Source organism: Tupaia chinensis, unplaced genomic scaffold (assembly GCF_000334495.1).
Source record: "Tupaia chinensis unplaced genomic scaffold, TupChi_1.0 Scaffold148822_2, whole genome shotgun sequence".
Taxonomy (NCBI): domain Eukaryota; kingdom Metazoa; phylum Chordata; class Mammalia; order Scandentia; family Tupaiidae; genus Tupaia; species Tupaia belangeri.
The window spans coordinates 1,785,795-1,812,511 of record NW_006208670.1 but is presented as its reverse complement, the minus strand read 5'-3'; the positions used below and the strand labels follow the sequence as shown (position 1 = coordinate 1,812,511).

At 43.2% G+C, this 26,717-nt stretch overlaps 1 protein-coding gene and 1 non-coding gene across 4 annotated transcripts in view; one reads left to right on the top strand and one right to left on the bottom strand.

Annotated features, from left to right (window-relative positions):
• Positions 1-86: 86 nt before the first annotated feature.
• The window catches only part of TBC1D5 (TBC1 domain family member 5), a 480,733-nt gene continuing 454,102 nt past the window's right edge, over positions 87-26,717 (top strand). Inside the window, exon 1 of one of the 3 annotated variants that reach the window (XM_027769181.1) lies at positions 87-323. The gene's annotated coding sequence lies outside the window, so the exon portion shown is untranslated. The remainder of the gene's footprint in view (positions 324-26,717) is intronic. The other 2 variants (XM_027769183.1, XM_027769182.1) reach the window with 2 other exon arrangements.
• On the bottom strand, positions 19,580-19,641 carry LOC114006553 (U7 small nuclear RNA). The gene has a single exon (XR_003548267.1). It is a non-coding gene; the product is annotated as a U7 small nuclear RNA (small nuclear RNA).

The following is a 26,717-nucleotide window of genomic DNA, read 5'->3' as shown; positions in this document are numbered from 1 at the left end:
GAGCGCTCCCTGCTCCTCGCCGCCGCGGCCCGCCGGCTTCCTCTGCAGGCCGGAAGCGAAGCGCCCGGAAACCCAGCATTTCCAAAGGCGTGCTTCAGAAGACGAGCGCGACTTCACTTGCGTGCAAGCAGCCGGCCCGAGTTCGGAGTTGGTGCGACTCCCAGCTGCCCACCTGTGTGAGCGCCGGCGGGGCTGCCCGGCCGTGAGCCGAACTTGGCAGGGAGTGCAAGTTTCAACTCCCCAACAAGCTCGGCCCTCCCTGTGCCCCTGGTCTAGGAGTGCCAGAACTGTGCTGTTTGGAAGTTTTCATCCTTAGATTGGTTGTGAGTGAGTCTTCGGAAAGCGTCTCCATGTGTCAACTCCGAATTGGACTAAACCCCCCAATTTTAACCTACGCTTGGGCGGGCATTTCTAGACTCGAGTCTTTTGTACTTTGTCTAGCAAAATACTGTCCCAGTAAGACTATTATTAGGGTCATGCTGTTAATACTTCAGTCCTTTCGAACACCTTTGGTTTCAGTAGCTAAGAAATGTATACTTCAGTTCATTTTCTTTGGACTTTTCTGCTTCCCCGTCTGGGTAATTTTCATAATGTATCTCTGAATTCCAATAGAGAGAGGGAGCGTTTTCTATTCAGCGTTTCCAGCCGCCGGCACTGTTGATAGGCATCAGCCCAGCATGTAGGAGTCACCTGGAGATCTTGTTGAACATGTAGGTTTCGATTCAGTGGGTCTGTGCTGTAGCTTCAGAGGAGTTGCCGGACAAGGCACCCTGACTAGCCAGAGTGTAGGTAAGCCGTGTGCGAACAAAGTGATGTGTCCCTACATATGCTCCTGTTCATCATTCACCCTGACTGTAGGGGTGGCTGGGACAAGGGACTGATGGCAGACTGACCGCAGAAAGCTTGCCTAGGAAGGTCCCGTGTGCAGTGAACAGGCCAAGTCTGGATTGCACAGGAATATGGGAAGAATGCAGAAAAACCTTACATGCCCCGAGGTCTCTGCATCACCTAACTCTGAATTTTCCCAAAGCAGTTTGGTCTACTTTTAGCTGAAAGACTTGTTTAGCTGTAATTAGGTTTTGTCAACCTGCACCCTAAAAATCCTGTGTATCTGAATGTGGTGGTTGGAGCCAAGTTTCGTGTTGCTAAGAGTGTTGAGTGAATGCTCCCTCTCAGTCAGATGTAGCCCCAGTTGGGTAGTAGATTTCTGAACCCTGGGAGCAAACAACTGAGTCACACTTCACTGAAGGTATTCTAACTGGATTCAGAGTTTTTTCCTAATGTTATTTTTAAACATAAACTGTTTACAGGTGTCACCATAACCTCGTACAATATGTGCATCACAATGGTTGTATGTAACGTTTGTGAAACTTTAGGAAAGTTCCACAGGAACTACATGTAGCATCAAAATTTTTGTGCCATCGTCATTCTAGTCCTTTACCTTTTTATAACTAACTAATTATTTTTATTTTGACCAGAGAGAGGGAGAGAGAAAGGGAAGGTGAGAAAGGACGCCACCAGGTCCAGGACTCAAACCGTGGTGGACCATGTGAGAGTCCAGTGCCTTAACAACCATGCCACGCCACCTGCTGGCCCATAGTCCTTTACCTTTATTTCTTCATAGTAGAAAATAATACTTAATGGTAGTACTTTGGAAGTACTTACTAAGTCCCGGGCACAGATCGAAGTGCTTTGCCTATCTTAGGTCATTTAACCGTAACAGTCTTTAAGGAAACTAAAGCCGAGAGAGGGTGCGTCTCCTGCCTGGGTTTGCACAGCTAACAGCTGGGATTCTGGCTGGCTGACTCTGGATTCTCTGCTCTTACCAACCTTCTACATGCTGCCTTTGTGTTGCTGTTAATTTATTATTTAGAAAGTAAATAATACTCTCTTTGATCTCTGTTTCCTAGTACTGTTGAGAATTGAGTTTTACTTTCATTTTAAAAGTCAAATTTGTCATCCTTTCATTTCCCCCATATTCCCTTCGAGGGTAAGACGCCTGGAGGCTCGTCATCTTTTCTGAGTGTGATATTGCACCTTGCGAAGTTTCTGTGTGCTCTGCATTTGTTTCCTGGACCAGTCCAGTTCTCTGTGTCGCTGGAACATGGAGGGGTACCTACTTCCTTTTGTCTTCATGGGTTTCTCGCGCCTTCCTTCCCTGCCTCTACCGGATGTCTACACGGTAGAGTTAGTCTACGTTTGTCAGTTCTGATATTCAGGTTTTGAAGACTGACTGGATTGTTTTCTGTCTTTGTTATCCTTATATTTAGGTTTAGGGATTGCCTGGTTTGCAGACTTTATTTGGCCAGTGAGAACAATAAAACAAACATTGTTCATTATTATCTTATTTTCACAGCAAAAAATAAAGATATGCGTAATCCTTATTATAAAGGGTGATTTTTGTTTTAAAGTTCATTTCCTTCACGAGGGAGGATAGGAGGAGGGGAACTGGGACCCGTGACTGGGTCTTCCTGTGAGCTCCCCAGAATTGAGGTAGGCCCCAGATGCAACCCACAGTCCTCCCACAGTACAGGGCAGCATCCCTGTGCCTGAGCCACCACCGCTGGGCAGAGGATGATCTTTTAGGTTGAATACTTAGTGTTTTTAAAAGGTGACGTATTCCTCCCCCAACCCGCTTCTTCTCGGGCCACTGAAAGCGTTGCCCATTATCAGCACCAGTGCGAGGAGCGCGCCTGGGCTCCCACCCAAGACTTTCTCTTACGTGGATAGATCCCTAGAATGGCAGTGTGTACCGTCTAGAGCTTAGAAATTTGAGATCACAGTGGTGGTGGGGGGGGATGGGAGGCCTGAGGGAGCAGGGGGAGGAGGAGGGATTTGTGGGAGGGCCAGTGGGCTACTTCTTTCATAGGAGTATCAGTTCTCCATTCCTGGGATGGTGGTGAGTTTGGGAAGGAAGGCAGTGTCAACAGCAAGGCTCAGCTGTCAGTGCCTTCTCAGAAGTGCACCCAGTGCTTAGGACCCTGTCTACCATTCTATAAATGCATATGCCTTCTAAACTTAATGCCTGTGCGACAGTATAGTAACTTCAGACACCGCATAAATCGAGTGATAGAGGCCAGTAGGTGGCGTGGTAGTTATGGCCCTGGATTCCCACGTCTGTCTGTGGTTCGAAGCCCAGACCCGGTGTCCTGAAATACATGCCAGGCGCATGTGCGTGCGTGTGTGCCCAAACTCCCAAGAGAAGAGAAAGGAATTATTTTTTTACATTTGGTCTATAGACCCTTATCTGCCACCCATGAGTATATGTCTCAGAGTAAAAAAACTGGGCATTTAGACAAGATGGCACGTGTGCTGTATGTCATGAGACTTGATGTGTATGGGAGCAGTCACCCCATTATTGTACATATTAATTGTTCCAGAGAAATTGTATGGATACCACCAAAAACCTCACCTTGGTACAGTCAAGTTTCGTTGGCTACTTAGAAACAATTTCTGGTTTTCACAGTTTTTTGAATTTTTGGAAAAGAAGATAATACAAATATTGCATATGTAGATGTATAAATTTGTGTGTAATTTTATTCATCACAGTGCTTATCTCCTGACAGAGAACTCCGGCAGTGTAAGGCTTGATGTATGGGAAGTGCTCGTTAAATGTCCACTAATCTGGATGAAAAACATCAACAGATAACTTCACTTAGTTGTCATTCAGTGTTGCCTGAATTTCTGTGACTGATTTCATAAAAATATTTCCAAATATATTTTTTAAAAGAATGATTTAATTTTTATTATTACTATTTTTAAAATTTGCTATAGGACTTGTGCACTCACCAGAGAGAGAGAGCAAGCCGCCAGGTCCAGGACTCAAACTACAGTTGGCCATGTGGGAGTCTAATGCTTTTACCACCATGCCACCTGCCAGCCCCAGTATTTCCAAATATTTACCATGGCAGATTTAGCATTTTTTCTTAGTTTCTTAGAAAAGGTGGTTACTGGATTCCTTTTCTGAAACAAAAGTACTCTTAAGAGATTTGAAATCGGCATTGTCAATGATCATAAAGTTCTCAAAACGTTTCGTTAGTATAGGAATGCTAACCTTTACTTGGTGTTGGTCATGAAGTTACACTTAGAAGAATGTTTGCCTTTTTAGAATCAGTTGGATTTAACCTTACAACTTTTGGCAGGATAGCTGTGGTCTTAAGAAATAATTCTATAGTGGATATATTTGGTCCAATAATCACATTGGGATTATATTGTTTTTTTAAATGTAAAAACGCATCATGACTTCACAACGACCTAATAGTTTAGCCTGCCATTAGGAAAAAGCTTCCGTCCCCCATTATTAAAAGTAATACCTATTGTGGAAATGTTATAAGAAATAAATGATCAGAAATATTGATAATTACGGGGACAGGCGGGTGTCCTAGTTGTTGGGATGCTGGACTCCCACATGGCCGACCACGGTTCAAGCTGTGCATGGACTTCAGACTTTTTTTTTTGCACCAAAATAAACTCGTGTTTTAATGAAATAGTTGAAGTTCTCTTCAGGGCTCTCTTGCCTTGAGAAGTATGGAAAAGGAAGTGTCAGTTTTGTGTAGCAAGTATTCATTTAAAAACAAAGTAACAAGTGTTGGTTAGCAAGAGTGGTTTATCTCTTAGTTAGAAACTTTGTGTCCCTAAATAAGATAAAAAGGTAGAACACTTGCTAGAAACAGACAAAGAAGGCGGGAGGGGTGAGAGAGAGAGAGGGAGTGAGCATCCTCCAGTGGGGTATGGTCAGGCCGCAATCCCATCTTCCTTTCTAAATCTCGCTGGGATTTTGGGCATGTACGCACGTGCTCCCAACATTTTTTCACTCTGCCAGGGCCAGGGTTCAAACCACGTTTGTACGTGTTTGATCTGGCTACCTCAGCTACTACTAGGCCCTGGGACTGGCCTATATTTTACTTATTAATGCTGTGAATAGGCTTTTTCTCTCATTCTCCACACGCACACGCACACACACACACACACACACACACACACACGGATACATACACCTTGGAGGGTAAGGAAGAAGTCTTCAAAAAGCATGTGGGAATGTGTAGTATGAAAAAGCTATGTATGGATTTCACACTTTTTTTTGCACCAAAATAAACTCGTATTTTAATTAAATAGTGGACAGAAAAATGAAAAGTCTCATCATACTTACTAATAAAGTTTAAAAAGATTTATATATGTGTGTGTAAAAACAAATAAAAAAATGTTTTCTGACCTGACTCTTGCTGGTCAAGAGAAGACTGAACTGTTCTTGTATATTTATTTTATAACCAGTCACTTTCTGAATCTCTTCCTTACTATAACGGCTTTTCAGTTAACTGTTAGATCTTTCAGGTTAGATAATCTTACCATCTGGAGGCAGCCATTTTTGCATAGGGGTGTTTCATGATTAATTTTCAATTATGGAAGCTGTGTTGGAATGCTTTTCTTAATTTCCTTGACTTGAAATATAATGTTTTGATATGGTACCACTGTGATTTGGTCTGCTCAGCTCTCAAAAGGTTATAAAATATCTAGAAAGCCACTCCACCGAGTGATCTCTCAAGACCCATTTAGCTCAAAGTTTTGGTGATTCCACTGTTCTGTCACACACAGCTCTTTGGCACTTTAAAGTTGAACTGCCTGCAGCTTCTTTATTATTGTGGTTGTTAGGCTTCCCCACCACCCAAACAGTTACTCTGAGATTTTTGCACTTTGATCTTCTTAGAGCCTGAAGATTTTTTTCTATGGGGTTTGGCAGAAATTAAAGGAGAAAACTGTCAAACTTCAGAGTTCAGACTATGCAACATTGGTAGCTTGTTTGCAGAATCAAATCTCTGGAGGATTTTTCTAGTCAAGTGATAAAATTTTCTACTCCTTATGGTTGAGTTTTCTTTTCAAAGCTACATTCTGGCTATGGGCTAAAGTTTTCCAAGTGAAATTTTCTGACTGTCAAAACTAAGTCCGATGGAAGCCGTCAGGAAACGTTAACTAGATCTGGATGCACTGAAGGTTGGGTAGAATAGGAGGGCTTCAGGAACGAGGACACTCTTGGCGTGCGGATGCTTCTTTCTCTGGCCCTCTTTCTCCTTTATCTTTCCGGACTCCTTCGACTCTGTCTCCCTGTCGACTTTGTTTATTCTCTAGATGTACCATGTTTTCCTTTCTTTCAGAGAATAACTCACCACCAGGCCTTTCTACTTCGATCAAGAGAACTGATGGCTTCCACGCAGTCTGAGGTAGTAGACCTGATAAATCCCCCTCATTTCCATTCTCCTTGTTACAAAATTGAAAAACGTTTGGATCAGTAGCAGTCATCCATCCTACCGTGTAAAGGGTATGGCAAAACATTGGCGAGTTGAAAGCGTTAGCAAAATGAGAGATACTTTATGAAGATAAGTGCCGGGCTGGCACCCCGGAGGGCATTGGTTAAGCTGTGTGCATAGGGAGCTGGGTCCCACATTGCCAAACGTGGTTTGAATTCCCAGCCTGGCCCCTCGAAAAACGTGCCAGGCACGTGTGCGTGCATGCTCGAAATTGTCATGGGACGGAGAAGTGGAGGAAGAGAGAGTGCGGCACGTTCACACCCCACTAAGGGGCCTCTCTCTCTCCCTGGAGAGTGCATGCAACCTCTAGCAATTAGAAGAGTAACTGAGGAGTGGAGGATTAACAAGGAAATAGGATTAGTGTTACAAAGAAAAGCTTCCATTATCTCAGATCTTTAATCCCAATTTCTTCCCTGAGTTTTTTGACCTGTGTGTCTGGTGGCCTCCGTGGAGAACCCCACTTTTGAATGGCTCACAGGAAACTCATACTTAGTATATACGCAAGTGAATTTACCACCTTCTCCCTTCCAAGGTATTTTTGTTCATTCGTTCGTTTCGTTTAAATCTCAGTGGGTGGCACTACCATTTCCCTGGTTGTGCAAACCAGAAACTTGGCAGGTGGATTTGATTCCCCTTCCCCACATCCTCCTGTGCAGGTATCAAATGCTGTGTATTCTACCTCTTTTCTCTCTCTCTTTAAAACCTGTTGTCAGAGGATGTGTGCACCCGAGAGACAGAGCGTGAGGACAGGAGAAAGCACCCCGCTTGGGGCATGGTCACGCCAGTCCCTTTTCCACTCCCCCCTTTCAGGATTTTGGGCACGCACGCACGTATACCCCGTGGCTCTCAGTCTGGAACTTGAGCCGTGTGCTAGGCCATGTGAGATCAAGCCACCTTCCCCGTGCCACTGGCGGACCCCAGGATTCTGCCCCTTAACTCCATTGCCTCTTCATGCCCATTCCTGTGCTGCGGTCCGGACTCCCACCCTCCTGCTGTCAGGTCTTTTCGTGGCGTTTCCTTAGCCGGGGACCTGTTCAGGCTCTCACTGGTTCCTCTACTCTCCAGCTCAACACCACTTTATCCCGTCTTGCCTAATTCTCAGTCTCACGTCTCCCTCGGCTGCTTTGGTCATCGTGTGTACTTTTCGTCCTCAAGTCTAAGATTTCTTTGAGTTTTGTAACTGTTGATGTTTTGCTCACCTTGGGCCTGGAATATTCTTTCTAGCTCTTCACCTTAGTGACTTTTGCGAGGTCTCGACTTAACTGCCATTGCCCCAGGAAGCTCCCTTGTATCCCCGAGTCTGCGTTGTGCCCTTCTTCTTGGGCCAAACATCCTGTTACCACTCTAACAATGATGTATTGTGAATTCCTCTTTACTCACTGGTCTGTGGCCTGCTTTCGACTGGTCTCTCAGTACCAGGGCCACGTACCGTCCACACATGTATCATCTTTACTGTCATACTTCTGGTGGTGTGTTTATTAAACGTGGATGTCCACACCAGCTGATGATCTAGGTGTTAAACTACATCAGTAAGGAAGAGGCCGTCTGGTTATAAACCATCTTGTGATAAACCGCTATAGAACTTGTGAGCTTAACAGCAGTGTGTATTTCCTTACGGATTGTAATTTGCCGAGGACTCAGTGGTGGTAGCTTCCTTCTGTTCCAGCTGGTGTCAGCTCAGTGGGGGTGGGATATCAGGTTCCAGGATGGCTCCCTCAGGGGCCGCTCACTGGCAGTAAATGCCTGCTGCTGTCTAAGAACGCCTCTCGGGCTGCTGACCTTCATAGGGTCTTTCCAAGTGGCCTGGGCATGACCAGTGGGTTCTGAGAAGGGGATGAGCATTCCGAGAGGGAGGTAGGAAATAAAAACGAGCCAGCCCTCTTAAAGCCTAAGCTTGGAACTGACAGCATTACTCCTCCGTTGTAATGGTTAGGAAGACAGAGTCAGCCCAGATTAAGGGGAGGAAATGGAACACACTCTTTTGCAGAGAAAGTGACAGTTTGCAGGGATCCATTACACAGACCTAAAAGCAAACAGAAAATAAGGCCACAAAAATTGTTGGGTGAATCAGTTCCCGTCTATACTTTCATCTTCCCAAGAATCATGATAATATGTCATTAAATTAAAAATGTGGGGCAGCCCCATAGCCTGGTGGTTAAGGGAATCGGATCCCACATGGCCGACTGTGGTTTGAATCCTCAGCCTGGCCCCAGCTCTTGTGGCTTGAGAAACACACTAGTTATGTTCAAATCCCAACAGGATGGAAAAATGAAGGGATTGTGAACACACCCCATGGGGAGGTGCTCGCCCCCACCCCTCGGGAGTGCATATACCCTCTGGCAATTGCAAAAAAGGAGAAAAATATTTAAAAATCTGAACCCCGTCTCCGTGGCATAGTCAGTAGCTTACTGAAATGCAGTGCTGGAAGCCACGTTGCCACTGTGGGTTTGGACCTGAAACACCGAGTATTTGGGTACTTGCCCGAGATCCTGATGAGGGGGAAGCTCGGCATGAGCAGACCCCGGCGAGGGAGCTTCTCTCTGTCCCTTTCTCTCCTGTGTGCATGGGTACTCTCCGGCATGGATGAAAAAGAACTATTTAAGAAACATAATCGGGGTCTGGACAGCGGTGCAGCAGCAGTACCACACTAGAGGCTGGCCCACGTGGAAAGATTTCGGTTCTCATCCAGAGACCTCCCTGGGCATGTGCGTGTTCCCACGGTCCGTGGGGAGCTGAGACGGTGAGTCACAGAGTGAAGGCCCCGCTGGGGCTGCCTTTTCCTCTGTTGCTCTCTCAGGGAAGGAAGAAATAAACTTGGAAAAAGAAAGTTAAACACTAAGTAAAATTTTTGATAGTAACCCTTATTTAAAACCATTTGCTCATCGTTCTCCTTTTTCTATTATTATTTATAACTTTTTTTAGTCTTTACATGTCAATTATACATAAAATTTTAATTACTCTTGTGATGTTTTTAAATTTCATCTTTCATAAATCCTCATACAGTGATGTTATCACCTGAAGTGTATTTTTAGGGTGGGATTTCTTTTGTCAAAAGGTGTGTATAGTTTTGGATTTTGGTATTTGGTATTGGCCAAACTGCCTTATAGAAAGACAATCTTAATTTATTCCCAGCTTTTAGTGCTGCAGAAAACTCATTTCCCCCGATCTTGCTATCAGAGGTTACTGTAAATAGTTGTTTTTGGTCAATATATTGGTGAAAACTTACAGATTGCTTATGTATATATATATTTAATGCCTGTTTGAGTGCTTTGTCCTTTCTGGGGAGTGTTAAGATTTTATCTTAGTTTCCTTCTGCTCATGGTTGAGCATGTATGTGTGTGCACACGAGAGGAGAGACAGAAGCATCACCGGCAGGGCTCGGTCATGCCGACTCCTCCAGGTCACCAGGCTCCTGGGCGTGTGCACATGGACCCAGTGTACTTTCAGGCCACTGGACAGAGGATGCAAATGGTGGGCAGGACGTGGCTCCCAGCTCTGTGGTCTAGCATGCACTTGCCGTGCCACAGAACCGCAAATGGTGGGCAGGACGTGGCTCCCAGCTCTGTGGCCTAGCACGCACTTGCCGTGCCACAGAGCCTACGTCTGTTACTGATTTTTAAGAGCTCTTTGCATATTAAAGATTTTAACTCTTTGCCTGTTGTATATATTGCAGATATTTCCAATTATTATTATTATTATTATTTAGATATTTCTGCCTTAGGGCATGTGTGCTCTCTGGAGAGACAGAGACAGAGAGACTGAAAGTGAGAAATCTCCCCCTCCCCCTCCCTGCGTCCCTTCTCCTCCATTCTCCTCTCGGGATTTTGGGCACACACCCAGCATGAGTTTTAAGTTGGGACTGGGACTTGAAACACGGTCGACCACGTGGGAGTCCAGAAACGTAACCATTACGCTGTCTGCTCGTCCCACCAATTTCGTTTTTTAAATATGCATATACGTTTTTATTCTTATGAAAGGCTTATTGAATTTTTATGTAGTCCTTTATATTACTCTTTTTCTGTATGGTTTTTGATTTGGGGATAATTTTGGAAAGAGTATTTCAAGATTATAAAACTGTTAACACTTGATTGATACTAAACTTGTTATGGCTTCATAGTTTTACATTAATGCCTTTGACCCATCTGGAAATATTTTTTTGTGTGTGTACAAAGAAAGTAAGGATCCAAATTTATTCTTTTTCAAATGGCTAGATAAATTTTCAATAAATGATGCTGCAGAATTTACCTTTTGCCACAGATTTGAAACAGCACCTTTATTAAATTCTAAATGCCCATATGTTCTTGGCTCTATTTCTGGAATCTTGGTTTTATTCCACTAAGCTGTCTCTTCGTGTATCAATAACCATTTCCTGTAAGTCTTAGCACGTTACAGTGTCTGGGTATGCTCGCCCTTACCTTACTATTCTCTTTTCTGAATTTTTTTGAATTGTCTCAGACATGTATCCTCATGATTTCTGGTAGTTTTTCAGTTGATTCTTGTTGGTTTTCTAGGTAGAAAATATGGCAAACATTGGTGAATGCACCTCTTCCTTTCTAATATTTATGCCTCATATTTTCTTTGCTTATCTAATTCCTTTGGCTACCACTTTCAGCACAATTTTAATTAGCAGCAGTGGCCGCCAGGCCTCTTCTTTTGTGCCTGACTGGTGCGTGATTGCTCCATCAGACATTATGCGAGCTTTGAGGAGGATGTGTGCATCGAATGCCGGTGTGTTCTTTTAAATCGTGATAGTCTGTTAGGAGGGGATGTTCATGGTTATCAAATGTCCTTTTTGGCTTTTCTAGATATGTCGCCTACCCTTAGTCCTCCTGATATGGTGAATTACATTCACAGATTTTTTAGGGCTATCTGCAGTGGCACAGCAATAATGCGATGCTCTGCAATGCTGCAGTCACATGGAAAGGCCCTAGGTTCACTCCCCAAGGTCCCGCTGTGCATGCTGGATATGCACACTCGTGTGCGCCATCTGGACTGGCTCAGGCCCGAGTGTGGATCACAGTATGGAGACCCTGTGGAGGGCGCCTGCCTTCCCACCTGCCTGCCTGTCATTCTGTCTGTCACTTCTTTCCCTGTTTCTCATGAAGAAATAAATAAGCTCTTGGGAACCAGCAGTTAGCGTAATGGCTGTGTCGCTGGACTCCCACGTAGTCGACCGCGGTTCGAGTCCTGGACCCGGTGGCTTAAAACTCACGCCGGGCGCGCGTGCATGCGTTCCCAAGATCCCGAGAGGAGAATGGAGGAGAAGGGATTGCGGCGTGACCATCCCCCCTGGGGGGTGATTTCTCGCTTTCTGTCTCTATGTCTCTCTCTGTCTGTCTGGCGAGCGCACGCGCCCTATAGTGAAAATCTCTCCAAAAGAAAGAAAGAAGCTCTTAAAAATAGATTTTTCTAGTATCAAATGATTCTTATGTTGTAGTAGGCCTAATTCGTAACACACTTCTTTTGTAATACAATGTGGACTTGCCATTAGTACGTCTTGGATGTTTGCAGCCGTGTTCATAGACGTGACAGGCATGCAGTTCTACTTATGTGGCACTTTATCAGGCTTAGAGTCAACATTATATTGGTTTCCAAGAGCCGTTGTTATACTGGTTTCACCAGAGTACTGTGGAAGCTTTCCTTTCTCTGAGCTCTGAAACAATTTATGTAGCATGGGATTGAAGGGATTCACCGATTCTTCAACTAGTCCTGATGCTTTTTGTGGAGTAGCACTTTATTATCTCAGCTTCTTTCTTAGTTGTTGTTTTTGTTCTTGTTGTTAATCTTTCATTTCTTGGATCAATTCTAATAATCAATTTTGATCTTTTTATCTATTTAAACATTTTTTTAGATTTGTTATTATTTTTATTTGACCAGAGACAGACAGAGAGAGAGGGAAAGTGAGAAAGCAAGCCACCAGGTCTAGGATTTGAGCCACAGTCGACAATGTGGGAGTCCAACACTTTAACTACCATGCCGCCTGCCAGCCCTGGTGAAAGATATTTAAAACGTTTATTCCTCAAGAGCTAATATTATAATGAGAAATTATCAGGTCAAAATCTATATGAAAACAGTAATTCGGTATGGTAAGCAGAATATGAAGACTTAATTTTCTCTTGACATTTGTCACATTCTGAGGAACTTTTATCTTGGTTTTCAATGTCTCACAAGGCATAGAGGTAGAAGTTACAGCTGCAGTTGGTTCAGGGTGGGAGGTGTAATAGGGAATACCTTTCCTATAGAACTATGACTCTGAGGAGCTGGACCTGTGGAGTATGAGTGAACTGAGATGAACACTTCCCCACGTTTTCACCCACAAAAGGCTACAAGAAAAGTTGCTTTGGGCCTGGAAAAAAAAAAAGTGCTTATTTGTTCCTTAGTAGTATTGAATACAGTCCTCTCTCCTGAGTTTGCAGCTCAAATTCATGTCACCTGGGTGGTCCACAAAACCTTAAGCTTTGAATTTAAAGTGGTTCTAGGTACCTTATAGAAAGAAATTGGGATCTTTTCAGGTAGAATATATTTTTATCGTGGACCCCAGAGAATTCCTACAAATAAATTTCTAAAGAATTAGCTTCCACTGAAATAAAATCAAGCACACAAGGAAACAAAGTACCATGAGTAAGAAGCAGCAAGAACAAGTGACACAGGTCGGTCCTCAAAAACGTCATATACTGGAATTATCAGACACAGATGTTAAAATAGCTGTGTTTACATTTAAAAGGAAGGTGGAAATATCTGCAGGGAACAGGAAATTTAAACACTTTGAGCAAAACTTCCAGAAGTGAAAATTACAATTTAATGAAGAAAGTCAGTAAGCATGATTAATATCAGGTTATTTTAACTGAAAGAGGGTTAACGAACTGGATATAGGAGAGAAGAAATAATCCAAAATTTATCACGAAGAAATGGGCAAAAAGATGTGTATATATGTACACATAACACACAAGTATACAGACGTGAAGGAGAAAAATCTAACATGTTTTATTCATTTTCCAAGAGAAATAAGGAGAAAAGAAGAGGCAATGCTTGAAGAGATAATAGTTGAGAAATTTTCAGAGATGACGAAAAATATTAAGTACGCAACTTTTGTAAGCTCAGAGAATTACAGGCAGAATAGCTTCAAAGAAATACACATGTAGACACACCATAGCAAAGAAGACCAGCAACAGGAGTGTATTTTACAAAACGCTGGAGGACAAAGGACAGGTAACCTTAAAAGCAGCAGGCAGTGACTCTGACCGCTAATGGCACACGAGCAGAAATGGAAGCCTGAAAACAGTGGGGTGATACCTGAACATGCTGGACGCTTTTTCTTTTGCTAATCTAGAATTCTACAGCCAGTGGTAATAAGTTTCAAGGGTCAGAGGGAATGGCCAGGAGCAGTGATAACGCAGCTGGACCCTCATGGGAAAGATCCCCGGACATCCTGAGTATCTGGACGAGATGGGGGCGGAGCATCATGTGGAGACACTGTTGGGGGGCAGCTTCTCTGTCTCTGGCCTTCTCTCTCTCCTTCATGGAGGAGATACATTTTTAAGAAGGGTGAAGTACACACTTGTTTCCAGACAGAATTATACAATATTTTCTGATTGTAAAGAAAACATGTATAGATACATTTTTGGATTGCTTTTAGTATTTTTAGTGTATAATTGTATAATAACTGCGATTCTGAGCTTCATATAATTATTTTTTTCTTAGAAAATTATTTTGTTTACACTTAGTGAATGGAGATACTATTTGGCAATACTTTTACCAATATATTCTCCAACTTTGGGATCTTTGCTCTGTTCAGAATCTTCACTGTCGTAGGAAATCTTTTGTGGTGCTTAATGGATGTCTTTTAACTCTTGCTATCTTAATGATGTAAATATTATATTTGAAATGTTAACCAAGAAGGATTTGGAGAAAGATAAATTCTGCCCTGTTATTCACCAAAATGCGTCCTGGAGATGACTTTACTTGTCCCTAATCCCCATCCTCCAGTCCCAAGTGCAAATTTCTGGAGGAAAAAAAAAATGGGGGATTTGTTTTTAACCCACTGACATGGTTTGCAAAAGGAAGAGTTTAGAATAATGGGAAGATCAAACAGAACTTAAAGTTAAATGGATCTGGATTCTACTGCTTAATGAGTCTTTTTTTTTTTTTTGGAGAGTTTTTTGCTATAAGGGCACATGTGCTCATCAAAGAGACAGAGACAAAAGTGAGAAATCTCCCTACCCCCCCGGGGGGGGGCATGTGGTGGTTGAAATGGCCATGCCACAATCCCTTCTCCTCCATTCTTCTGTGATTTTGGACACATATGTACATGTGCCCAGCAGGAGTTTTAAGCCACTGGGTCCAGGACTCAAACCGTGGTCGACTACGTGGGAGTCCAGCAATGTAACCATTACGCCATCTGCTGGTCCCAACAGTATAGTCTTGATCAAGTGACTTAATCCTTCTGATCCTTAGTTTTCTCATCTGCAAAATAGGGATAAGACTGCCTTGAAGTTTATATGGTGGGGAGTAGTTGTTAGTCAAAAGTGCTGAGTATAACCTGTCACTCCTTGGGTTTCTGAAATATGATAACTTAAAAGTTGTTACTACTGCTGGGACCAGCAGTTGGCACAGTGGCTATGCCGCTGGACTCCCATACAATTGACCGTGGTTTGAGTCCCAGACCCAGTGGCTTAAACTCACGCCGAGCGCATGTGCGTGCGTGCCCAAGATCCCGATAGGAGAATGGAGGAGAAGGGATTGTGGCGTGGCCATCCCCCCTGGGGGGTGATTTCTCGCTTTCTGTCTCTCTGTCTCTGTCTTTCTGGCGAGTGCATGTGCTCTATAACAACCTCTTGGGGAAAAAAAAGCTGTTACTACTGAGTGAAATAGGAGAGTGAATTAAATTTGGCAAGGAACTTGTTTATTGTACAAATGATAGAAGAGAATTGATCGTTTTTAATAGTGAAGACTCAAGGATACTAATAGTAGTAATAAAGGTTTTCGAAGGCACGGGAATGTCAGAATGTGGCTTTACCTGTTGACTTTATGGTTAAATTTGCACAAGATTATTTATATGTGCTGTTCAGAGACCAGGTAGCTTCATATTCTACCTCGCACTTTTGAGAGGTGGACATGGTAAGAAGCAGCCCGTGCGTTTACAGATTACAAGACTTATCACCACACATCACACACACACACACACACACACACACACACACACACACACACCTACCTGTTTCTTGTGGTTGAAGTTCATGATGGCGGTTACTTTATGGTAAACCTGATTTTTTTTTTTTTTAATTCAGTCTAACAAATGATTATAAAGTGTGTACTTAAAACTTTATACTTTGGTTTTCAGAGGTTAAATAAATTATTAGACCTCTAATACTTTAGGGTAACAACTATCAGGGCCCTTCAGTTACTATTAGAATTGAGACTACTCATTTCCATAAAATATTTCATGTATCTGGATTTCTTTAGGTTGTGGATTAGTTGTGAATGAAATAGAATGTTTTAATGATGTGGAATTAAGTATATATTATGCAAGTGATTTTCCAGTTTTTTTCCTTAACATGTAGATATTTTTCTCATTGAATATTGGTAACTAGTTAGAATATGCTAGCTGATTGCATTTTCTGTTTTTTTTTTTTTTTATTGTGAAATGATTATTGAAATGTTGTCCTTTGTACTTGTTAACTAGCGGGGCCTTCCACTCTCACTGCTGAGTTAGTTATCTCTGATGTTATGAGGATGGTGGCAGTCAACACCGCCTCGCATGGATTGGGCAGTTCCCAGGATCACCCTAATGGTTCCAGGGAGTTCTTTGGGTAAAGGTGGGGGCCTCGTCTCTTAGGCAGTGTAAACAATCTCACGAAAAGAATTATTTTCATCGTGTTAATGTTTTTTCTGTTTCCTTCTGTCTCCAAGCAGTTCCTTGAAGGCTTTGATGATCTTAGAAGTTCTTCGAAGGCTCCTCCTTTGAGCTGAAGGCACCACCTCACTCTGGGCTTGTCTGTTCTCAGTGGTTGGTGTCACGATGATCCTTGTAATTATGATGGCAGTTACGGTGGCCTCGGTGGTGTCCTCATCAGCCTCTTTTTGGGAACAGACCTAGAGGGCTTATCTTGCAGTCCAGGGTAGACAGGGGCACATTAGATACAAGACTTTGATCCCGTTAGGGTCAAACTGCAGCATGGTTGAGAGTGCATGTGTCCACTGAACCCGGATTCTGAACTGCCAGAGAAAGTTGTACCTTAACCTCCTCTGAGCCACAGGCTAAAAAAAATTGATTGCATTTTTAAGCAATACTTTTATCATCATAGTACAATTTTTAAAAAATGATAAGAAGACAATTCAGAGGCTTTTATTTTTGTAGCTTGACATTTTTAGAATGCTGGTTGCAGGGATATGTTATATTCATAAGTTTGGAGTTTATTCAGGTTTCAGAGACACTAAAAACAAATTGGGCATTTCTTGTCTTTCAAGAAGTTTAGAATCTTTAGTCAAATACTTTGAAAGTGATTTGGGTAAAAATAGTGAAGCAGCTTCATCTAAATACATACACATAATGCTTCCTAGTACACATCTGAAGTGTTCGAATTTTCTAGATTTACTTCAGATACTCATGTGATGCGGGCCTTGAGCCCAGCCAATTTTTGTGTAGTTAGGTCATGTGATACTCACACAGTGCTGCTTTTGATCCTGGAGGTAATCCCTTGTAATCACAGACTTTAAAGAATATTGAGATTATACTTTCAAAGTTGATATATTTTGCATTAATAAAAATACATAGGATTAGAAAAGATACTGTATAAAATTGTAGATTTTTTTTCTTGTTTACATTTGGATTTATTTTTCATATTTTGAGCTTTGGTTGTTTGTATACCTCAGGCTGGTCATTTCTTTTTAACTAGTGAATGTACTACGTGAAAAATCATAGGTTAAATTTGAATGAGCCTTTGTTTTATCTTTTATGTCTTTTAATCTTTTATATTTTGAAAATGATATTTTTTGACCTTATGACACCAAACATTTGTGTATCAAAGTTAATCCTCATAGAAATAAGAATTATTGCTCTTGTTTGTCAAATAAGCATTTACTCATTTATCTCTTCAGTGCTCTAGTTTGAGTTCATTGCAAGACTGATGGAGTGGTTTTTTTTTTTTTTTTTTTTTGAGAGATTTTCACTGTAGGGCGCGTGCGCTCGCCAGACAGACAGAGACATAGAGACAGAAAGCGAGAAATCACCCCCCGGGGGGGATGGTCACGCCGCAATCCCTTCTCCTCCATTCTCCTCTCGGGATCTAGGGCACGCACGCACACGCGCCCGGCGTGAGTTTTAAGCCACCGGGTCCGGGACGTGAACCGCGGTCAACTACATGGGAGTCCAGCGACATAGCCATTACGCTAACTGCTGGTTCCCTAAGACTGATGGAGTTTTTAGGTACAATTGTATGTTCATATTCCATAACACTAATAAGGAAACTGATAAGGTAATTAAACAAAAATTTCAGGGTTTTTGTTTGTTTAATGAGAGATTTTTGCTATTAGGCACGCGCTTTTGCTGGATAGACAGAGAAAGAAGGCGAGAAATCTCCCCCGCCTCCCCAGGGGATGGTCATGCTGCAATCCCGTTTCTCCCATTCTCCTCGCAGGATTTTGGGCACACACACATGCACACACATCTGCTGTGAGTTTTAAGCCTCTGGGTCTGGGACTTGAACTGCAGTTGACTACATGGAAGTCCAGCAACGTAACTGTTACTTCATCTGCTGGTCCCCCTAGTGGTCCATTCTTAAAAACAGCACTAGACAAATAGACTTTTCTAGGTATTCATGACTGTTTACATAAAATAATGTTACTAGGTTTTGCTAGGTTGCTTTTGTGGTGTTCTCTTGAGAAAACATTAGATTTTTACATAAAATAATATTCTAGATTTTAGTTGTAAAACAAAACTTTCATTTGAAACATTCTAGTATTTTGTCTTGAATAGTAATTACCCTTTATAAAATAGTTTATACAAGAAATTACTTCCAAATCTTTACATTATTGAGAGGACTGATGAAAAACTGCTGAAAACAAATTTTTTTTAAACTTTCAATATTTAGTGATACCAAGAAATTATTAATATTGTTGGAATGATGATGGAAGAAGAGTCTATATTTTTTTCTTAATAAAGACTTTTTAAAAATTTATTTGCTTTTTTAGAGGTTTTTGCCATAGGGCGCATGTGCTCACAAGAAAGACAGAGAGAGACAGAGAGACAGAAAGTGAGAAATCACCCCCCAGGGTGTATGGCCATGCTGCAATCCCTTCTCCATTCTCTTCTCGGGATCTTGGGCACACCTGCACATGTGCCCAGAGTGAGTTTAAGCCACCGGGTCTGGGACTCGAACCACCGTCAACTACATGGGAGTTCAGCTACATAGCCATTACTCCAACTGCTGGTCCCAAGGCTTTTATTTTTTATCTTAATCAATATATAAATAAAAATTAAAAAGTTATATCTTCTGTAGGAGCGAATGAGAGAAACACATCCCAGCTGGGTGTTTCATGCTGCAGTCTACCCTTGATCTCCACTGGCTGGGTCACAGGCACGTGTGCGGGTCCTGAGTGCTCAGGGATGTCCCAAGACATGAACTTGTGACCGTTTCCACGCGGGCCCAGTTGTGGGACCGCTGCACTGCTGTTTTTGTTATCCTCTAATTATGTAAGGGTAGAATGACAGGAGGTCTGGGGCAGGTGGATCAATAGAGTCAAGTCTGCTAAGTTGTTGAGTGTGGATCTTGTGTCTACAGGGTTCATTCTATTTTCACCTCTGTTGTACAATGAAATTATGGAATTAGATGTTACCAGGGGTTCATGTGTTTGGGCACAGTATATATTTGGGATGATCAAAGTTCTGAAAACGGATAGTGGTACAGCATTGTCATTGCACTTCACGCCACCAAATTGTACAACTACAAGTAGTTCAATGGTAAATTCTATGCTGTGTATATTTTATAATGAAAACTCAATAAAAGCAAGCACATGAATAAAAAGAATCCCAAGAGCCATCATTTTTTAGTGAAAACTTTGGAAGACATGGCAGCAGATGGGAAGAGAGAGAAGGGGATTGAAGAGGGTGCTTTGTGTTGCTGACCTTGGTGGAAAGTAGGCCTCTGGGTCACGAGAGCTGATAAACGAGCTCTCCCAGAGGGTGAAAGAAAAGAGGAAGGAAAAGCACTCCATGTCATCTCAGTAGCCTCTCAGTGTGGTCAGGTTCTAGGGCGTGATTTTTGTTCATGTTTTTGTGCGGGTGCTTTCTGGTAAAAATCAGAAAGCCTGCTAGACAAATTCTAAAAGAGTGGTAACATTAGAGCATGTTTTTGTAATTGCAGGTTAGTGGTTCATGTGTGTTTCTCCTAACATTTCAAACGTATCAGAAAATATCAAGTTCATTGTGTGCAGTAAGTGTAAATATGGTTATTATGCAATTCTTAAGTAATTTATTAATAAGGTATGATAACCCCATATGTGCTGTAAAATGTATTCCTTAGAGTGGGACTTTTTTTTTTTTTGGCTTTTTTTTTTTTTAATGCTTTCAAGTTGATTTCTTTCATGAATGTATCTGAGAGAGAGGGAGAGAGAAAGAGAAGCACCCTCATGCTGAGATGCCCACAGCCTTCCCAGCCCATTGGGGCCATGGGTGCAGGTCAGCTGGGGCACTGAGCCATGGTCCTGCCTGTGCTTCCAGCATAGCGTTAGTGGTGGGTTATCACTGCATCACCAGACCTGCCCAGGTGGGGTAGTCTTCAAAAAGTAGTAATGGCGGATGTTGGGAGCCACATAGACAGTAGAAAGATAGATCAAAATTTGTACAAAAGGGCTCGGATAATAACTCTGTATTTCGCCCTATTTTTAGATGTTAATCAGACATTAATCAGAAGGAGCAGTTGACCAGGCAGAAGTGACAAGGCTATGTATTCACAAGCAGATGATGAATAAGCCATGTACAGAAGGAGGGGACTAGGTGAAAGGGTAACTCCTCGATTCTAATCTCATTGTAGGGTCTTTTTATCAATTTAAAGTGTGTGTTAATTGGTAAATCACTGAAGAACTTTCTGAGGTAATTTTTTGTTATCTGTTATTTGCAGAACTTCATATATCGTAGATGTGAAGCTCATATATTTATACAAATACTGTTTATGTGAAAAATTTTTTGGATGTTTTGTTAATATTAAAGATTATTCAGAATATTAGCTAGTGAACTAGTGCTCGCCACCTCATACAGCCTCTCTCTCTCTCTCTCTTTTTCTTTTTTTGGTTTTTAGAGATTTTTTGCTATAGGGTGAGTGTGCTCACTGGAGGAACAGAGGCCCAGAGAGAAAGCGAGAATCACCCCCTGGCGTGATGGACGACATGATTTTACCCCTTCTCCTCCTTTCTTCTCTTGGGATTTTGGGATTGCTCGCACATGTGCCTGGCATGAGTTTTAAGCTGCCGGGCCTGGGACTTGAACCACCGTCGACTACGTGGGAGTCCAGCAACATAGCCGTTATGCCATCTGCTGGTCCCCAGCCTTTTTTCCTTAAATCATTAATCTTGTTATCTGTAGCTTGCCGTCATTCCCAGGGCATTTTATTCCAGAGAAATGAAGGTGAAGTAGTTAGAAGTACACTCTAGAGCCGAACGAGACTGAGCTGAAATTCTGTTTCTGTTTACTAGTGTGATAGCTTGGGAAATTTTTGTAACCTTTTTTGAGTTTATGTTTCCTCACTGAAATTGCCTCATAGGATCTTAAATTGAATGAAGTGATTTGCATAAAATTTCTGGAATTTTACACTCTGTACGTACTTATTCTTAACATTAAGCCCTTCTCTCTTTGCATCTTTCTTTCAAAGTCTAATTTTAAATAGATCTTTGCTTTAGTTTAGTGCTTGTTGGAAAGATTTTTCTGTGGAGATGAAGAATAAACACTTAGGGGTGGTGTGGTAGATAGGGGCACTGGATTCCCACATGGCTGACTGTGGTTCGAGTCCTGGATCTGGCAGCTTGCTTTCTCACTTTCCCTTTCTCTCTCTGTCTTGTTCTGGTCAAATAAAAAATAATAATAATAATGAAAAAATGGAAGGAAGTAAATCTATAAGAAAAGAAATAGTTTATTTACAAAATAAAAACAAATACTATGTGTTCTTTCTGTCCTAGATATCTAGTTTCCTGAATATTTTATGGACAGGGAGTGAATTATTGTCTTATCAGTCTAGCCGTAGTGGAAGGATTTCATGTGACGGTTCCATTAAAGGAGAGCTGAGAAGTCCCGTAATAAAGAGTTAACACTGAGCTGTTTACAGACTGCACCTTACTCCTTGTGATGAGCATGCTTATTTTCAACTTCAGTTTATTTTCAACTTTGGTATTTTATGATTTCAAAAAACTGTGAGATCTGTTCAACGGATAAAGGTATGAATCTTTAATTTATTAGTCTAGTCGGATTTGCCTGGAATAAGGACTGACTTTTGTAGATTTAATGATGTCACTGACAGGAGGTCTAACATTTTTTTACCCTCCTAACAGATGTCTTGGCCTACAGTGACTCCAAATCCCATAATCTTTCCAATTTTCCCCTCTACTAAATAAGTTTCAAAAAAGTGACATTTTTATTACAAGTGATTGACTTAATTCAGGCAAATATTGCAACTAAGTAAAGACTTCATCCCAGTGAAGAACACTTTGGTATGAATAAAAAGTTCGATTATTTATTTTTACTTTTAGGAATTTGATGCATAGTGTTCTCTATCTATATTCAGATTTTTTTTTTTTTTGTATAATAAGCCCTTTTCAAGATTGATAGTTTTTTTGCTCTACTATACGGAAGTGTTACACTTTTATTGTACTTGTTCTTAAATGACATTTAAAAACAGGGTCAGTCAGGATTCATCCAGAAATTAGTAACCACGGTAGGTTTTCAACAGAGGAGTGTTAATTCCAGAGAGACTATTGATAATTCCACGGGTGATGGAATCGCCCAGGAGCCTGATAGGACCGAGAAAGCGCAGAGACTGACAGTGGGAAGCCTCCATCCTTCCATGAAGTCTGGAAGGAAGAGCAGAGGTGGGGGGACTGGAGTATAGAAGCCAGGGCCTGCTGGGGGAACTCGAGCCACCCCACAGTGGCAGGACAGGGCTGGAACACAGCAGGGCGACTGAAGGGAACCGGGGTTAGTGGAGACAACGTCGCTGCCAGGGCTGGCCCAGGAAGCAGGGAGAAGGCCCAGAAATATTCCAGTTGCTTACTCTGGTTCTCCAGTTACTCAGTAGTGCCCCTACTGGCCAAATCTCCCCACACAGATCTTTGCCTGAGGGTCAGGTTGCCTGGGAAACGTGTCCTAGGGAAAGGCGAGAAGTCTGGGACCGCGGTTAGTATGTCCAGTGTAGAGGGGGCTCCCCAAAGGCCGTGGAAAATGTGTATTATGAGAAGCCTCGGCATGGATTTCAGACTTCCTCATAAAATAGACTTGTACTTGAAGTTCTCCCATGAACTTTTAGAAGTCGCATTATCTGACGCTCACCAATAAGCCTGTGCGCATGTCTGGCCCCGTCTGTTCAGAGGACTCAGGAGGAGACTTTTTGGTATAGGGTGTGTGCACTTGCGAGAGAGAGAGAGAGAGAGAGCGAGCGAGCGAGCGGGCGGGCACCCCCCAGGGCGATGGCAATGGTCACTCTGCAGTCCTTCCCTCTCCTGTCCTCTCAGGACTTTGGGCACGTACACATGCACTTGGTGTGATTTTTAAGATGCTGGATCCAGGACTTGGACTGGGAGGTTAGCCATATAGGATCTAGCACCTTAACCTCCACACTACCTGCTGACCCCCAGAAAATTCTTTTTTTAAAGCAATGAATTCTCTAAAAACGATGTTAAGGTCAGCATTTCATTTCAGTTTGAACGTTTATTGAATGGCACTGTACTATTAGACAAGCAGGTTACAGGGATGAAAATTCTAGGTTCCTGGTTGTGTAGTACTGACGATCTACTGGAAGAGATTGTTTAGGAAGGTCATTTAGCACTGCATTCCCACCTGGCTGACCAGAGGGGAGTCGCGGACCCGGTGATCACCTGCCCGCCTACAATCCCAGGACGAGAATGGAGGAGACAGGATTGTGGTGTGTCTGTCCCCCATGGGGGCTGATTTCTCATTCTCGCTCGCTCTCGCTCTGTCTCTCTCTGCCAAGTGCACGTGTCCTATGGCAAAAACCTTAAAAAAATTTTAAAAAATTAATTTTAATTTCAAGCGAATGTGCGCTAAGTTAGAGATAGGTGTGTGTTTTGTAGGAATTCAAGGGAGGAACAGTTAAGCCCAGTCTTACAGGGGATGGGGCATGTGCTGTGGATCTGGGCCCCCAGCTGAGCTTTGAAGGATTAGTTAGAGCTGATAAGGACCGAGTAAGGGCCATTGCTGGGAGAGTTAGAGCGCCTTTCTGGTCACAGCTGCTAGAGCATCGAGTCTGCAGGTGTGGAGCCCGAAAACGGGGCCGGAGAGTCGGGGAGAGGTCGGGTTCTTTTTCCTCACGTTGGCAGGGAGCTCTTTCAGGGTTAGCAGAGGGCCAGACTAGCTTTGTTTCAGCTGTGCTTTTCCGTGGTACGGAAGGTGACTTCAGGACGAAATTCTGTACTGGAGAGAGAGACCTGTGAAGAAGGTCTGATGGATACAGACTCTCGGCGGTGTCTTCTTTTTGTGCCTTTAGTCATTTGTTGCCACAGTGGCAGGACAGGGCTGGAACACAGCAGGGCGACTGAAGGGAACCGGGGTTAGTGGAGACAACGTCGCTGCCAGGGCTGGCCCAGGAAGCAGGGAGAAGGCCCAGAAATATTCCAGTTGCTTACTCTGGTTCTCCAGTTACTCAGTAGTGCCCCTACTGGCCAAATCTCCCCACACAGATCTTTGCCTGAGGGTCAGGTTGCCTGGGAAACGTGTCCTAGGGAAAGGCGAGAAGTCTGGGACCGCGGTTAGTATGTCCAGTGTAGAGGGGGCTCCCCAAAGGCCGTGGAAAATGTGTATTATGAGAAGCCTCGGCATGGATTTCAGACTTCCTCATAAAATAGACTTGTACTTGAAGTTCTCCCATGAACTTTTAGAAGTCGCATTATCTGACGCTCACCAATAAGCCTGTGCGCATGTCTGGCCCCGTCTGTTCAGAGGACTCAGGAGGAGACTTTTTGGTATAGGGTGTGTGCACTTGCGAGAGAGAGAGAGAGAGAGAGCGAGCGAGCGAGCGAGCGGGCGGGCACCCCCCAGGGCGATGGCAATGGTCACTCTGCAGTCCTTCCCTCTCCTGTCCTCTCAGGACTTTGGGCACGTACACATGCACTTGGTGTGATTTTTAAGATGCTGGATCCAGGACTTGGACTGGGAGGTTAGCCATATAGGATCTAGCACCTTAACCTCCACACTACCTGCTGACCCCCAGAAAATTCTTTTTTTAAAGCAATGAATTCTCTAAAAACGATGTTAAGGTCAGCATTTCATTTCAGTTTGAACGTTTATTGAATAGCACTGTACTATTAGACAAGCAGGTTACAGGGATGAAAATTCTAGGTTCCTGGTTGTGTAGTACTGACGATCTACTGGAAGAGATTGTTTAGGAAGGTCATTTAGCACTGCATTCCCACCTGGCTGACCAGAGGGGAGTCGCGGACCCGGTGATCACCTGCCCGCCTACAATCCCAGGACGAGAATGGAGGAGACAGGATTGTGGTGTGTCTGTCCCCCATGGGGGCTGATTTCTCATTCTCGCTCGCTCTCGCTCTGTCTCTCTCTGCCAAGTGCACGTGTCCTATGGCAAAAACCTTAAAAAATTTTTAAAAAATTAATTTTAATTTCAAGCGAATGTGCGCTAAGTTAGAGATAGGTGTGTGTTTTGTAGGAATTCAAGGGAGGAACAGTTAAGCCCAGTCTTACAGGGGATGGGGCATGTGCTGTGGATCTGGGCCCCCAGCTGAGCTTTGAAGGATTAGTTAGAGCTGATAAGGACCGAGTAAGGGCCATTGCTGGGAGAGTTAGAGCGCCTTTCTGGTCACAGCTGCTAGAGCATCGAGTCTGCAGGTGTGGAGCCCGAAAACGGGGCCGGAGAGTCGGGGAGAGGTCGGGTTCTTTTTCCTCACGTTGGCAGGGAGCTCTTTCAGGGTTAGCAGAGGGCCAGACTAGCTTTGTTTCAGCTGTGCTTTTCCGTGGTACGGAAGGTGACTTCAGGACGAAATTCTGTACTGGAGAGAGAGACCTGTGAAGAAGGTCTGATGGATACAGACTCTCGGCGGTGTCTTCTTTTTGTGCCTTTAGTCATTTGTTTGCTCGAAGTGCCTCCTGACACCAAGCTTCTCAGCCCGTGCCCCTCTCCTCTCACATCATCTGAAAACTGGAAGTAAAATTGAAGATGACGTTTAAAACAAAGAACAGATAGCATGCCATTTGTTTTGGAATTGCGTATGCTTCCCTAGACACTCTGCTGCTTTCTCCGAAACTGGCTTGAGACCCAGGCCTTGGTCTCTGGAGCAGGGAATTTTTATCGGGGTGGGTGCTTCGTCCCCCTGCAGCTGGATGGCGACGAGCCGCTCGGTGACTGCCACGTTGCCGAGGTGTGACGTGATGCAGTAATTTCACAGGAACTGGAGAGAAATGTCTGTATTCCTAACGTAGCTTCTGATATTGAAGAGTGACAGATTTGCAGTGTGACATTTAAGTTTAGTAAATATATCTTTTGAAATACCAAAATCCTACATTTGAATAAGGTTCTCTTTACAAATTGATTTTAATATATATTCTCTAATTTGTTCTGATAATGTACGTGAGATACTTGTTCCTGTCGGAGTTATTTTCCTCCGTCCGTCCCTCCCCCCTCTCCTAGCACATTCAAGTCTAGGCTGTCTAAGTGACACGGAGCGGGATTTCCACTGTACCTTGTCCTCAAGAAGCCTCTAATCTCCTGGGGTTGGCGTTAGTCATACTACCAGGAAGCCTGAGGGACAGGCCAGCAGCACCGTGTTGAGGGAGCTCAGCGGAAGAACGGCATCTTACTGTATCTGAGACGTACTTGTTCACATCTGAACATTTCTAAAAGTGGCGCACATCTTAGAACGGGGTGGCATTTTAGATGTGAGAAGTGATCTTTGGGGAACAATAGTGGCACATGGTGGTGGCCCTCGCTGGATGCTGCTGTGTGGCAGGTGGCACACCAGCTACTCGGGAGGCTGAGGCAGGACAGGCCCAGGAGACCCTGTCTACAAACAGAAGAAATCAAACAAAAGAAACTCCTGCGAATAACTTTCTCCTCCTCAGGCTTCTCCGCATAACATTTTCTTGAGCTTACTTTACTGTAAGAATCAGCTTTATGTTACTGGTAAGGCTCTGGTCAACACTCGGCTGCTACTAACTAAGTTCGGGGTGAGTGAGAAGTCCTG